Source organism: Oculina patagonica, chromosome 1 (genome assembly GCF_052425735.1).
Source record: "Oculina patagonica isolate OP01 chromosome 1, crgOcupat, whole genome shotgun sequence".
Lineage (NCBI taxonomy): Eukaryota > Metazoa > Cnidaria > Anthozoa > Scleractinia > Oculinidae > Oculina > Oculina patagonica.
The window spans coordinates 7,561,187-7,574,642 of record NC_135758.1 but is presented as its reverse complement, the minus strand read 5'-3'; positions in this window follow the sequence as shown (position 1 = coordinate 7,574,642).

The window sequence follows — 13,456 nt, the reverse complement described above, 5'->3', positions numbered from 1 at the left end:
TATATAAAATAAAATTACTAACTTTAAAAGCTAGTTTCTATTCATGAAAATCAGTTTTTCATCACAACAAAATCCGGCCCCCTCTCAAATTTTTAATTAACAATAAGGGATATTAAAGTAATAAAAAACATAAAATTACTTTATTAACAATTGGTTCATGCTTTAGCGTGCTCCATTTAACAATTAGAATATAGCCGCTGTATACCCGCGATGGAATTCTAGCGGGCATTATTTTTTATAGAACATACCTGAAAACTATAGAAGCCCGGTACCCCGGATGTGCGAATTGTTTGTCGAATTTCGCTGAACAACTTCGCCTCTATTCTCTTGTTTTATTGTTTAAATCCTGCTTTAAAGCAGAAAGTTTTTATCAGAAACGGTTCACTTGCTTAAATGGAAGTAAGGCAGTGCCAAAGGAAGCGACAGACGAAGAAAGAATCGTTGAAATTTGTTGTTTTTCTTTGGAGTTGTGTACGCCACTATTTTGCCGTGAACTGCCCGAAATTGATTGAAAATTATTTAGCAAAACAAGCCGGACTCTAGAAACGCTTTGAGGTAAGAAACCTTTTTTAAGCTACAATCTAAGGACAGAACACTCCACTTTTGTTCTTTTTAAATCGAAATTAGAGGCGAATTTGAAAAACTTGCTGCGAAACGAACGCATGAAAATTTTTCATTTGAATGAAATTGAAGTAGGCTTAACCAACATGACTTGAATGCGTAAATATTTTAACTAGATTTGTCGGCTATGTGAGAATCTTTTGGTAGTCGGAGAAAGGACTATAAATAGGAAATATGAATGAAATGGTATCACGGTTTATTTAGAAAGAAGCCGCCAAAGAAAAGAATAAACTAAACTTTCACTTTACCGATGTTGCGTGCGTTTGTAAATGCCGTAAGCGGCCGCGAGTCTTGTAAGTTCAAAGCTCTTTTAATGCTATATTCTAAACCCACTAGAAGATGGTTTTCCTATGTCCTATAAGAAAATAATGCACTTTTGAGGTCTAGAAAAGCAGCTGAATGCCCTCGCCTACGGCTCGGGCATCCACTAGCAGCTTTTCTAGACCAAAATGTGGTACTGATGTTCATACCACATTTTGACGTCTTCTGTGATCTATTAGAGAGATTAAGCATGACGTTTATTTTTTCCGCGAACGGCAAAAATTCAACTTCTGCTGTCTGCCGTTTGGCGTTCGTACGCGGAAATGAGAAGTTTTGTGTTTGTCGTGAATGTGGAATTTTTTCACTAATTTTATGAGGCATTGATTTTAGAATTCGATAAAAAGGTAAAGAAATGAAAGACAAGCTCGCGTTTGCCGTTTGCCGCATAACGTCATGCTTAATGTCTCTATTACTGAACAGACGCACGGCAAAATGAAATCTATTTGTTTTATATAATAACACAAGACTTTAGCACACTTCAGTGTGAGCAATGCCGCCGTAACGATGAGCTAAGTTGTCGTTAAACAGTGTCCCCGATTAGTAAGCTTAAGGCTAGCTAGAAGACTAGACACTTAAATAAAGTTCTTATTATTATTATTATTATTATTATTATTATTATTATTATTATTTTAAGTTTTCGTTAACACGAAGCACTGTTAATCCGATTGAATAAACAGAAAAATGGTCAATTGAAAGTCAATGAAAAAACTAACCTTTATTCCGATTTGGAAAGTTGTTCAAATCTGTGAGCATTAACCGAAGCGTTCAACCGCATAAGTTTGTTTCCCGTGGCGTCGTCCAACTGTACAACATCGGTCAAACTTTCATACAGATTTCGGATAATTTCTCGAATAATTCACTGTCTTCTTCAAGCTTGTTTCGCCCAGTTAAATGCTTCGAAAGGTGAACGATGCTTGGCGTAGTGTTTCTTGCTGAAGATTTGTAATTAAGCTGAACTTTTTTGCTTTGTTGTGGCCCCGCAAGTTTGAAAAACTTTGCTGACAACTCTGATTTGGACTATGAACTCTGATCACGCGCGCGAGTCACACCACCCGTGACGTCATCCATGTGTCTGTACTCTGATCTGATAGATCATAAGTAAGAACCAATCAAAATGCGCGTAGAATTCAGGTTATTATATAACGAGTTATATATGGAGCACGCGGAAAGTTTGGAGAGCACGAGAGAAGCGTAAGAGTTGCCCGAGGCGATGGCCGAGGGCAACTCTAGCTTCTTGAGTGCTCTCCAAACTTCCCAAGTGCTCCATAACTCGATGGAGCACAGCTAAAAGCATGAACCAATTGTTTTATAACATTACCGGTGGAATTGTGCATCAAAACCGGTCGCGGGGAAAAAAACTGTGTTTATTGTGTGCAGTGTGAGAACATAAACTTAGCGGTCGAGTAATAAACTACACATGTACAAGTTTCCACGATTGGAGCAGTTTGTGTCAAATGGCTGATAAATTGACTAAGTTTATACGGTGGCAGAACGAAGGGAAAAAAGGACGAAAACAGCAAATACTGCTATTGATTCTGAGGTTAGTTTCCGCTGAATTAAAATTAAAATGTTTACTCCCGAGTGAAAGAAAATTAAAACAAAACAACCTCGAACAGCCGAACAGATTCCAAGGGTTAAAAGAGTCAAAGAATTCGGTTCCATGCTTAGTTTTAAGTATTTTTGTGGACCGATTTTATTTGTAGTTGATGTAAATAAACATTTATTTTTGAAAACGGTAGTTGAATGAAGCGCCCGATGAAGTAAATTTTTCCCGAGCGGCAAAATCACAACAGAGCCGTAGACGCTTTGGTGTAATGCTTAAAACGCGAAAAATTTCGTCATGCAGCTAGTTTTTAGTACCATCGAGCTGTTGTCATTCATGGTTGGCCCATTCTTCCAAGTTAGGGCCGTGAAAAAATGATTTTCGTCCTTCGAGACTCGTCGTAAGTTGTTGTTGTGTGAATGAAGAAAAGCACACAAACAACTTTGACGGCAAAATCTAATTTATTTTCTCTTTCGCTCTCCGCCTCGTATAAAGAAACCGCTTACCTTGTAGCTTGTTTCCTTGGAAAAATATTGAAAGGATTCACTTTTCATATTCCGAAGATAATATGTCATCGCTTTCGCAAAACACAGCGTATGAGCTTTTTACTCAGTGAGATTTTCACTCGTCGATTACGTCATCAGCGTGCTCCATCGGGATTTTGAGCACGCTTACGTATACTGAATTTGATTGCGCGGCTCTGCTAGCTATGTTATAATGAAAATTAGTTTTTCCTCACAACAAAATCTCACACCTCTCAAAACATATCGTTTTCATTCTTTCTTTGTGTGTCAGTTGAAGTTTTTCAACCGAATAAAATCAAAATGAGATAAGAAGAAATTTGTGAATAACAACAAGTCCGTTGACTCGTTCCAATGTAATTTACACGAATTACTTCAATAGTCATCAAGCAGACTCCGAAAATCGAGCACAAACCAGGAGAAAAGAAAAAAAGTTGGGTCGATAATATTTAAACAGTGGGAAATTTGGGAAATTAAACTTACATTCCAGTATTACACCTTCTGGTCTTCTTTCGTCTTCTCGGACAAGCCTTTCCACCACACAAGGGTTTTCTTGTTATACGCATCGTCCTAATTTGTTGCGACACGCCGCAACCCTGGCACGGACTCCACGCGTTCCACGTCCACGCGCAGTTAACAGGACAACATTGCGTGTTGCATGAAACGCGTCTACGTCGTTGAGAACTGTTGCGACGCGGACACGCTGCTCCACCGCAACTTGGTTTCTGTTTTATTTTTCTTCGTTGAACCAAATGTCCTCCACCACACGTTTTTGAACAGTTTTTGAATGTGGACCAGTTGTGCAGAACACAATCTCGCTGAGTACAAGATTTTTTTCGTTGCCGTCCCCAATTCATACGAGCCTCCGAAAGACGAATCAAGGCACACAAAGCGAGAACTGTCAAAAACAGCTTCGTCATGCTTCTAGGAGAGTGGCCGATGGAAAGCGCAAGACGACAGAGACGAGATTCTAACTGACTTCTGGAAACAATAACCACGCACTTTTACAAGTTTTTTGCATTTTTAGCGGTTCTGTAACTCGTTACTCGTGGTTACTAAATATAGTGTTTAATCTGCAAAACGTAACTTCAAGCTGTTCGTCCCGTGATGAGAATTTTTGACAACAACTTAAAATATGAAAACTTCAGAACATTTTGCCAATCGAAATACAATCAACATTTTATTAACACAATAAAGTTTACAAATTCAATATTTAATAGTTTCGTAAAAAACCTTCGGTGCTTGAAAATTTACAACAAAGCGACTAACTGAAGGCACCAAACATGTCGAAATAATTTTGTTCAAAATTCAAAGTCATTTTTGTATCGTTTATTAAATTTGGAGTTATTACTAAAGCTTGTTACATCTTTCTTCAAAGTGACTCCACTCAAATTGTACAATGATTTGAATATATTTCAGTGACCCACGTCAGAACAAAATTCTACTCGGCATTAAAAATGGTGAGACAAAAAGTATAATTTCATTTCTCTTATTCTGTAGCCACCTTGGCTAGCAAATCACTAAACAAAGCCTATAGATCTTTTTATGCGTATTTCGCACTTATCTAAATGCAAATCTCAAACCTTTTTAAGCGCATTTAAAAGTTTTTAATGTCGCCAGGCGTCGAAGCCGTCCTATTTTTTCTTTACATGTCAGAGACGCGTTACTTCACGGCATTTATCTTGGACGAGACTACTGTGTTGCTCACTATTCATTGTACATTTCCCTACACTTTTATTAAACTTGCTAATTGAACACGCGCCCTTAAATTCGTTTACCTACGGAGCGTTTCAATTTTATAAAAATCAACGAAATTAAATCGAAGGATTTAATAAGGATATATAAGATGACCACCTAGGCGATATCTTTTTTGCCACGTCACTGAAGGAAGTAAAATTTGATCTCAATGGTTTTGTTTTGTTTTGTACCTTTCACGAGACGAGACAATTTGTCGTTTTTTAGTCATTAAAATTTTGTCTTTTCAAAAGTCAACAACAGATTATTATTGGTCAACTTTTTATTCTAAGTTCTTAAACTGCAAATGTATTTGGTGAAGACTTTGTTCATAAAAAAGATATTGCTTTGTTAGTTCCAAAGCTTTTGCGCTATCTTTGAAAGACGCGTGTTCCCGTGTAAATAAGTTGTTTTTCATATTTTTCTGTTACCACAATAATTGTATTTTGTTATCAGTAGACGCTTGGACAAATAGTATATAAGCAAGCAATCTTGTTAAGTTTTTGATTACATTTTGATTTTTTTTTGAAGTGCACTTTGAACAAGATGCGTTGCCGCGATTGTTACCAAGCTAGAGCGGAAGTGTCGTGTACTTCACCAACTCGCATTCAAAGTACCGTGTATTCCCAGCGTATCTACGGCGTGCACACAAGCACTACTTAAACAAAACCAATTTACTGTAATCGGATTTTCCGACGGTGAAGACTACGAGCAATCCCTTGTTTTAAGTCCATCTCACGTGAAGCGAAAAAGAGCGCGAGTAGCCTTATCGGACATTGATAGTTCAGCAAAAAAAGATTAGATTGTAAAGTAACTGTTGTGCTGCGTCGGCAATTGAAATGAATTAAAACGTTCATAAGCTTGAGCGAATTTGTGTCGAGTTTCATTCAGATAGTAGGTTTCAAGTGCACGACGCGCATACTAAGAATAACTGAGGGTGGATTTCGCAGATCTTTGGTCTAAACTGTTCTGAAATAAGTGGTAGACAACTTTACCCATGAAAAACATTGTCTTACGAGGGGTGTTGCAATGCAGAGGTTCAACTGTGACTAATCTAATTCATCCACTTACTTATTTATATTTTTATTTATTTATTTAATTTTTTATTCATGTGAATATTTCACTGAAAAGCCCCTTGGGGAGGTGAAATAAATGTTTGTATGTCTTTGACAATTCAACAAAAGATATAACCTTTATTTTGGGATAGAAATCAAACTTCGGCTATAAATAAATAATTTTTTTTGAAGGCGCGCGGAAACAACTTGTAAACGTTGGCTAACGTTTTCAAATCGCAATCCATTTCCATTCGAGCCAAACGCAGTAAACGCGCTTTCAAACAGTTTTGGTGCTCTAAAATAGCAATTGTTAATACAAATGGACCATTATTTTTAAGTTTCCTACGACACAAATATAAATTTTTGGCTGTTCAAAAATCCGTGACATAGTCCCTTTAACCATCTCTCACCAACAAATCTAGGAGATCACGGGAGTGAACAGAGTGAGTGATGAGATCAGACGTGGAAGTTGGAACTGGATCGGACAATAACGAGAAGGAAAAAGAGGAGCACTGCGTCACAGCTTTGGAGTGGAGGCCAGAGGTAACCAGGTCGACCAAAAACAACATGGAGGAGAATGGTCAAGGACGATGCAAAGGGCTGGATGGCAGGCATGGGCGAATGCCAGAGCTTTAGCAGCAGATCGAAATGGATTGAAAAAGATCTGTCAAAGCCTTATGTGAACTATGGCATGGAGAGATATAGGTATAGGTAGATGGTAGGTTTCCTAGGCTTTTGGACAGTACCAAGAAGGTTTCATCAAGCTGAAGGGTAATTGGTTTCTGTTGAAGTACGAGTTGCTAAGTGACACTTTCTTTTATCTTGACACGCCAGTCATTTTTGTGCGTCACGCAATAACTCTCAAACGGTAATAAAAACAATTTCACCATACCATGCCCCCTCCCCTCCTATGTCAATACCTCCCCTCTCCGTCTCCCCTCTACCATTTATTTTTAAAGCCTAGTTAAAAATAGGTCAATATGGGAATTCCAATCTCTGTTTATTAAAGATTTCCTTTTGTTTCCCTTTGAAAGATTTGTCTTTAAGTCAAGAGTTGTTTAGGTTTATACATTGATCATATTCCACAGAGGTAGAGAGGATTAGGGGGCGTTGCTATGATAATGTTTCAACTTGTTGATGTTGCAATACTGACTAACTAACTTGCAAGGAGTATTGCTTTAGCAGAACCGGCGGATAGAAAGCTTTATTTGTGTAACATGTGGACGACCTTGTAGCTCTTCAAAGAGGATCGGTATTCAAAAACGAAGTAAGCGGAATTTCGAACGCTTGCAAAAAAATTCTCTCTGTTTTTAATAGATCAACAGATGCAGCAAATGTCACTGCTAAGGTCGAGGACCCTATGATTTTGGACAAGAGAAGCAAAAACTCTTAAAAAGTAGTATTGATTGATTCAAATCATGACAGAAAGCGTTGCAATTCACAATGTTAAAAATGTAAAGTGATTTACGTAAAAACGTCGAATTTGTTGCCGTAGGACCCCGCTATAGGGGTCTGCAGTAAATAAATCTGTTCCAATCCAATTCGCCCCAAAAAATAATCGGCTCACTTATATTATATTTTTAAAATGCTACGTGCACGATCAAGACTTACAATAAAGTTTCCGCTAAACACGGAAAATATACAAACGCATGATTTCTAGAAACATAAAATAACGTTGTTTAAAATGATATCAACCAAACCCAGGAGGGCTGTTATTATTAAAAATTAATAATCTGTTAAATGAATATTTATAAACACTTCAGTTTCCTAGATCATACCAAGATTTCAGCACACAACGCCAATATAAACAGTTACAAAAATTTGCAGTACTCACACTCCAGTATTGCAAGATCGTGTTTGCTTCGCAGGACAAGCTCTTCCATTGCAGGAACTTTGCTTTTTAATATTCGGCGTCCGCGTCTGTGTCGAGGTCCCACATCCCGTACACCTACTCCACGCGTTCCAGGTGTAAACACAATTTACCGGACAACACTGGGTATTGCATCGTTTCGTCTCCTTGAAATGGTAAGGGCACCCCCCTCCACAAGATTCCGAAGTAGTTTTTCTCCGTGTACGTTGCGCTGAGCCCCCGCCGCAAGAACGACTACAAGAACTCCAAGAGGACCAGCTGCTAACTCTACAATGCGTAACCGGACAGCGTCTTCTCCGCCGCCTCCGCCACGCGTCTGAAGGCGTCAAAACGACGGCTAGGATTCCTAGCGCTAGAATTAGAGCAGCCCAACGCGCCATGACTGGAATATAAAAGAGTATTCTCAAACGTGCTTTTTGCAAGTGTTGCTGCTGCTACCGGCGCTACTTACACCAGTCACTGACTTCAGTTGTATATTACTTTCTCAAAGCTCTTCAATGAATAGTTTCATGGGTTATATGATATCAAATGTCCTCACGCCATCCTAACAGGTGAGAGTTTTGCCAGACACGAGCCAGGACAGTTTCAAGGGTTAGTGGAGTGTGTCGACGCACGGAGAACGCGCGAGATTTTTTGTTGGTATTTGGCTCGCAATTATTATCGAAAATGATTTCGCAAAAATGGAACGGGTATATTTCGCGGAACTTAATTTTCGCGATTTGGCCAAAAATACGTAATTAACATCAAAAATAACAATACAAAACGTTTCAAAAAATCGCGAAAATCGTCGAGAGCCTGGGTCAAGTAGTGGTTTGGCGCTATATAAATATAAAATTAAATTAATTAAATTTAATCATATATAAACTTACCCTTTGAGGCAACCTCTAACTACAGACAGAAAGTCGGATATTTCTAAAATTAACGATCCTCGCTATTTTTGGTCCTTTTGGAGCCTATCGCCACTTCCGATAGGGTCGCAACTCTCATATCGTCGATACTTCCGAGTACCTTAAGTGTTTGTGGATCGATAGCGCCGATACAAACTTTTCTGATAAAACTTTGCAGAAGGAAACAGTCTTTGCGTTATGTAAAACGATGACAACAATAACAACAAGTTTATTCAGTACTACTATGTCTATTCAGGGTGTTACCGAATGAAATTCAATAAACAACTATGAGAATTTAGAATAGTGAAATGAAAGGAATAAACTACAAGAAAGCAGTTATAAACGCATGGCGTTTTGAATAACAAACAACAAATCAGAATAGTTTGGTACAGTTTACTGTACCCTTTATTTTCTGATTGTTCTTCGTTTGAGGTTCGTTACTTTCGGGATTTGCTAGAGTAAGCATACCCAAAAAGTCTCGAAATTAGTTGACACTCTTCCCCCTTCTCTCCCCTCCCTTCAATCCTGGAGCTCAAGGGCTGCTCACGGAATAAGCGCGCGATTGCTTTGCTTCGGCTGAAGGAGGAGAACTCGCGCGCGCTAAAAAGCAACACTCGCGCGTCATTCGCGCGCTAAACCCGACGAATGGAAGAGAGAAATCACGAGTCGTTACATATGGAAATATTCCATGCAACCTGTTTCACAGAGTATTGCTTTTAACACCAGCTCCAGTCAAAAAGCTTTTATTTCTTGTAACATTCAGACGACCTTGTCGCGTTCTCAAGCCGATAAACACATGCGAAAACGGAAGTCAGAGGAATTTCGCAATGTTTGCAGATCAACAGATCCCCGGCAACAGATGTCGGTAATATCAGGTCATAACATCGACATAGCCAGGGGGATGCCAAAACAAAAATAAAATAAACGTTAACATCATAGTGATGAAGACCAACGCCAGAAAACGTTTTAGATGTGTATCATTTAAGGCGATTTTCGCATAAATATCGGTCCATTTACGAATTTGTTGTCACGGAACACTCGCGAAGGGTCGACAGTAACATAAACCTGTGCCGATTTTAATAAGCCCTCTTCCATTCGACCCTAAATAAACCGCTCATTTTCCTTGCTATGCTTGTCTGGGCAAGTACTGCAAGATCGGGGCATCCAGTAACGATCTGGCAAACAAGGAAGTTTTATGACTACCATAAATGCGTTCCAAAACAAAGTACAGTACACAAATCTCAACGTAACACAATCCTACACATATCAACACAAAACACAGATCACAATACAATTTATGGTTTTATAAAAACCAAATCGAAAAATTAAGAACGTCCAGCCTCGGTCGAAAACTTAACTTTGTTCTAAACAAGAGTGTATAAACATTAACAAATATTTTCAGTACTTACACTCCAGTATTGCAAGACCGAGTTTCATTCACTGGGCAAGCTTGTCCGTTGCAGGAACTTTGCCTTACGATATTCGGCGTCCGCGTCTGTGTCGAGTTGCCACATCCCGTACACAAACTCCAAGCGCTCCAGGTGAAAAGACAGTCCACTGGGCAGCAGTTTGTATTACATGTTTTCGTCTCCGTGAAGTGGTAATTGCAACTCCCTCCACAAGACTGCGTGGATGTTTTTCTCCGCGTTCGAGTAGCCAAACCCCCGCCGCAAGATCGACTGCAAGAACTCCAAGCGGACCAGCTACTGACCCTGCAGTTTACAGGCGAACAACTCCGCCGTCGCCGGCTACTCCACCAAGCATATGAAGGGGTCAAAACGGCCGCGATAGCTGCTAGTGCAAGAATTAGAGCACCCCAGCGCATCATGAGAGGAATATAAACGCGTTTTTTAAAACGTGGTTTTTGTGAGCGTCGAAGTTACTCCGCGCGCCACGCGCCTGTCACAAAGAAAAGCTCTTCAATGAACAGTAAGTAGTTAATAGTAAATAGTTTCCCGCGTAATGTTGAGATATCGTATTTCCCTCACGCCACCGTAACTGGAGACAAGTCTGTATCACCTTATCACACCTACTTGTAGCTAAAATTTAAGATGGAATTCTAATTTCCTTTCAAAGTTTCAATCTTTGGCATTTAGTAATTAACCGCTCCCCCCATTTCAGTGATATAGCAAAAAAATGTTCATCCTTGATTTTTGAGGGGAAGCTTGTTAGCTAGAATAGACGTTTGATTGTTAGCTAGAATAGACGTCGTTCTTTGCGCTCAGCAACATTGCGAAATACAACTTAACACACTAACACTTTCAGAATTTATTCCACAAAACATGGTTTTGGATTATTGTGTTTTCCTTGGAAATTGAAAATTCACAATTTGTTCCTTTTCTTTCATTTTTCGAAATAAAAATAGACAAACTAGAAACTTCCTTTACAATTTTACATTTTCCTAGAAAAATAAATGACCCTTAGATCAACGTATTGAGTTTCGTTTTCTAAAGAAATTCGAATTCCACTTTTCTATCTACAGTTCTAGGCTGCGAATACAGCCGCAGCGATGAGAGGTGGCTGTATGCGCCAGCTATGAAAGTCTAAGGAATCGAATAATGAAGTCATTCTGAATTTCACGTTGCTTTATTAAGACCGCAAAATTCCTGTCATTTTTGCCGAGTATTTTAGCAACCTTGGCATCTGCCCTGGGATCGATTTATACATTCTTGAGCCCAGATTTTGAGCCGTCAGTTCAGTCTGTCATATGGTGTCAGATTCATTTCAGACAAACTATATATACCCTGAGCGCCAGTGGATCTATTTTTATTTTTAGTCTTGTTTTGTTTCGCGGTGCTTTGCTTGGAAGGGCTACTTTGGTCTCTTAAAAACGTAAGTAAACCTTAGTAAAACTTTAAAGCTTGATTTCTCGGATAGCACAAACATTTAGATCACCAATATTTCAAAAAGTAATAATTAACGAAATCTTTCCAGGAGCCTGGTCTTTCTAAGGTATCAACCAAAGGTTCTGAAATTTTCAGGATTAGAATAACACACCATTTTCTATGTTTTAAACCTAAAACATTTAAAATTTATTAAATCGTTGCCCTATTTAAAAGTTAATATTACTTGATATTACCTAATCAGATAATAGTAAATAGGTTCTCATTTTCAATAAAAATATGACTCAAAACACTGTTTTTAGAGGTTTGTCACCTGGACAACTTAATTAAGAACAGAGTGAACTTCATTGCATGCTTCTAGAACCATTCATTATTAAGTTATTGTTTTTATAACGAGTACCTTTTTTTCAACTAAGCGGGGTAGTTTTGAAGTCAGGTCGTGAAGTTCTTTAAGATGGTAGCAAAACCGACTGACAAAGCTGTTTTAGAAAAAAAAATCATATTTTGTGTGGAAGACCTCACCTTTTAGAACTGGGACTAAGAAAAAGTCAGATGATTAAGCGGCCTCGATGTCGAGATATCGATTGGAAAAGTTCGATTATATTCTGCCACGAATCGAATCGAAAGCGTAGCCTTAACTTAGTTAACTTGTGGCAGAATTTAAGCTAGGCTCTATTTTGGTGGTGAAAGGACATCATCAAGTCTAGCAATCGGTATTAAACTTGACATGCAGCATTCAAAGAACTGAATGTATGCGGATCTATGCGGCACCGGTCCCGGGGCTCAAGCGCTGCTTACGGAATTCGAATTCGCGCGCGATTGCTTTGCTTCGGCTGTAGGAGGAGAACTTGCGCGCGCTAAAAGGCAACACTTGCACGTCATTCGCGCGCTAGATCCGACGAATGGAGGAGAGAAATCAGTAAGAGAGGATTAGGAGGCGTTACATATGGAAATATTCCATGCAACCTGTTGCACAGAGTAAAGTAAGGCTTTTTACACCACCTCCAGTCAGACAGCTATCATCTCTTATAACATTCAGGCGACCTTGTAGCGTTCTCAAGGCGATAAACACAATCCGCAAAACGGAAGTCAGAGGAATTTCGCAATGTTTGCAGATCAACAGATGTCAGTAATATCAGGTCATAATGTCATCATAACTAGAGGGATACAAAGACTCCACGATCTGAAAGCCCTTCAATAAAAAGTTAACAATAAATACTTTCCCGCGTAATTTTGTGATATCGTATGTCCCTTAAGCCACCCTTTGACTGACATGCGTCAGTCAAAGTCTGCATCACCCTTGATACCTAGTCAAAAACCTGACTGGTATCCGGTCGTTTCGAGACAAAGTCATTTCGAGACAAGTCGTTTCGAGACAAGTCGAGGTCGATTCGAGACACAAGTAAAGTCGTTTCGAGACAAACTGAGACACATGTAAAATCGATTCGAGACAAACTGAAATTGCTTCGATTTAGAAGTAAACCCGAGAAAAGATCAGTATATTAGTGTTTCAGTTTGCGAATAAGCTAAAATTTGCCGAAGTTAGCAAATTTGTCGCGATGAACTAGAATTATTTTGATGGCAGAACCTCACACTGAGTTCTTGTACGCGCTTTAATTATCTTCAGTCTGTTATTCGTTGAATACATTATATACCGTGACAGTTTGCCTTTTTCCTTTCCTTTCTTATGACTTTCATAGCTTAAAAGAACTTTTAAACGTTTTTGTCGCGTTAAATAGTATAGTTATTTGTATCGGAAGGACTGCATTCCGATACAAATACCCAGTGCGGAAGCACTGGGTATTATATACGTCGATCGATCGAGTTGCTTCGGCGAATTATACCTTATTCGCAAACTAATATACTGATCTTTTCTCGAGTTTACTTTTATAATGAAACAATTTCAGTTGTCTCGAATCGACTTTACATGTGTCTCAGTTTGTCTCGAATCGACTTTACATGTGTCTCGAATCGACCTTGACTTGTCTCGAAACGACTTGTCTCGAAAAGACTTTGTCTCGAAACGACCGTAAACAAAGACGTTCATCCTTGATTTTTTTT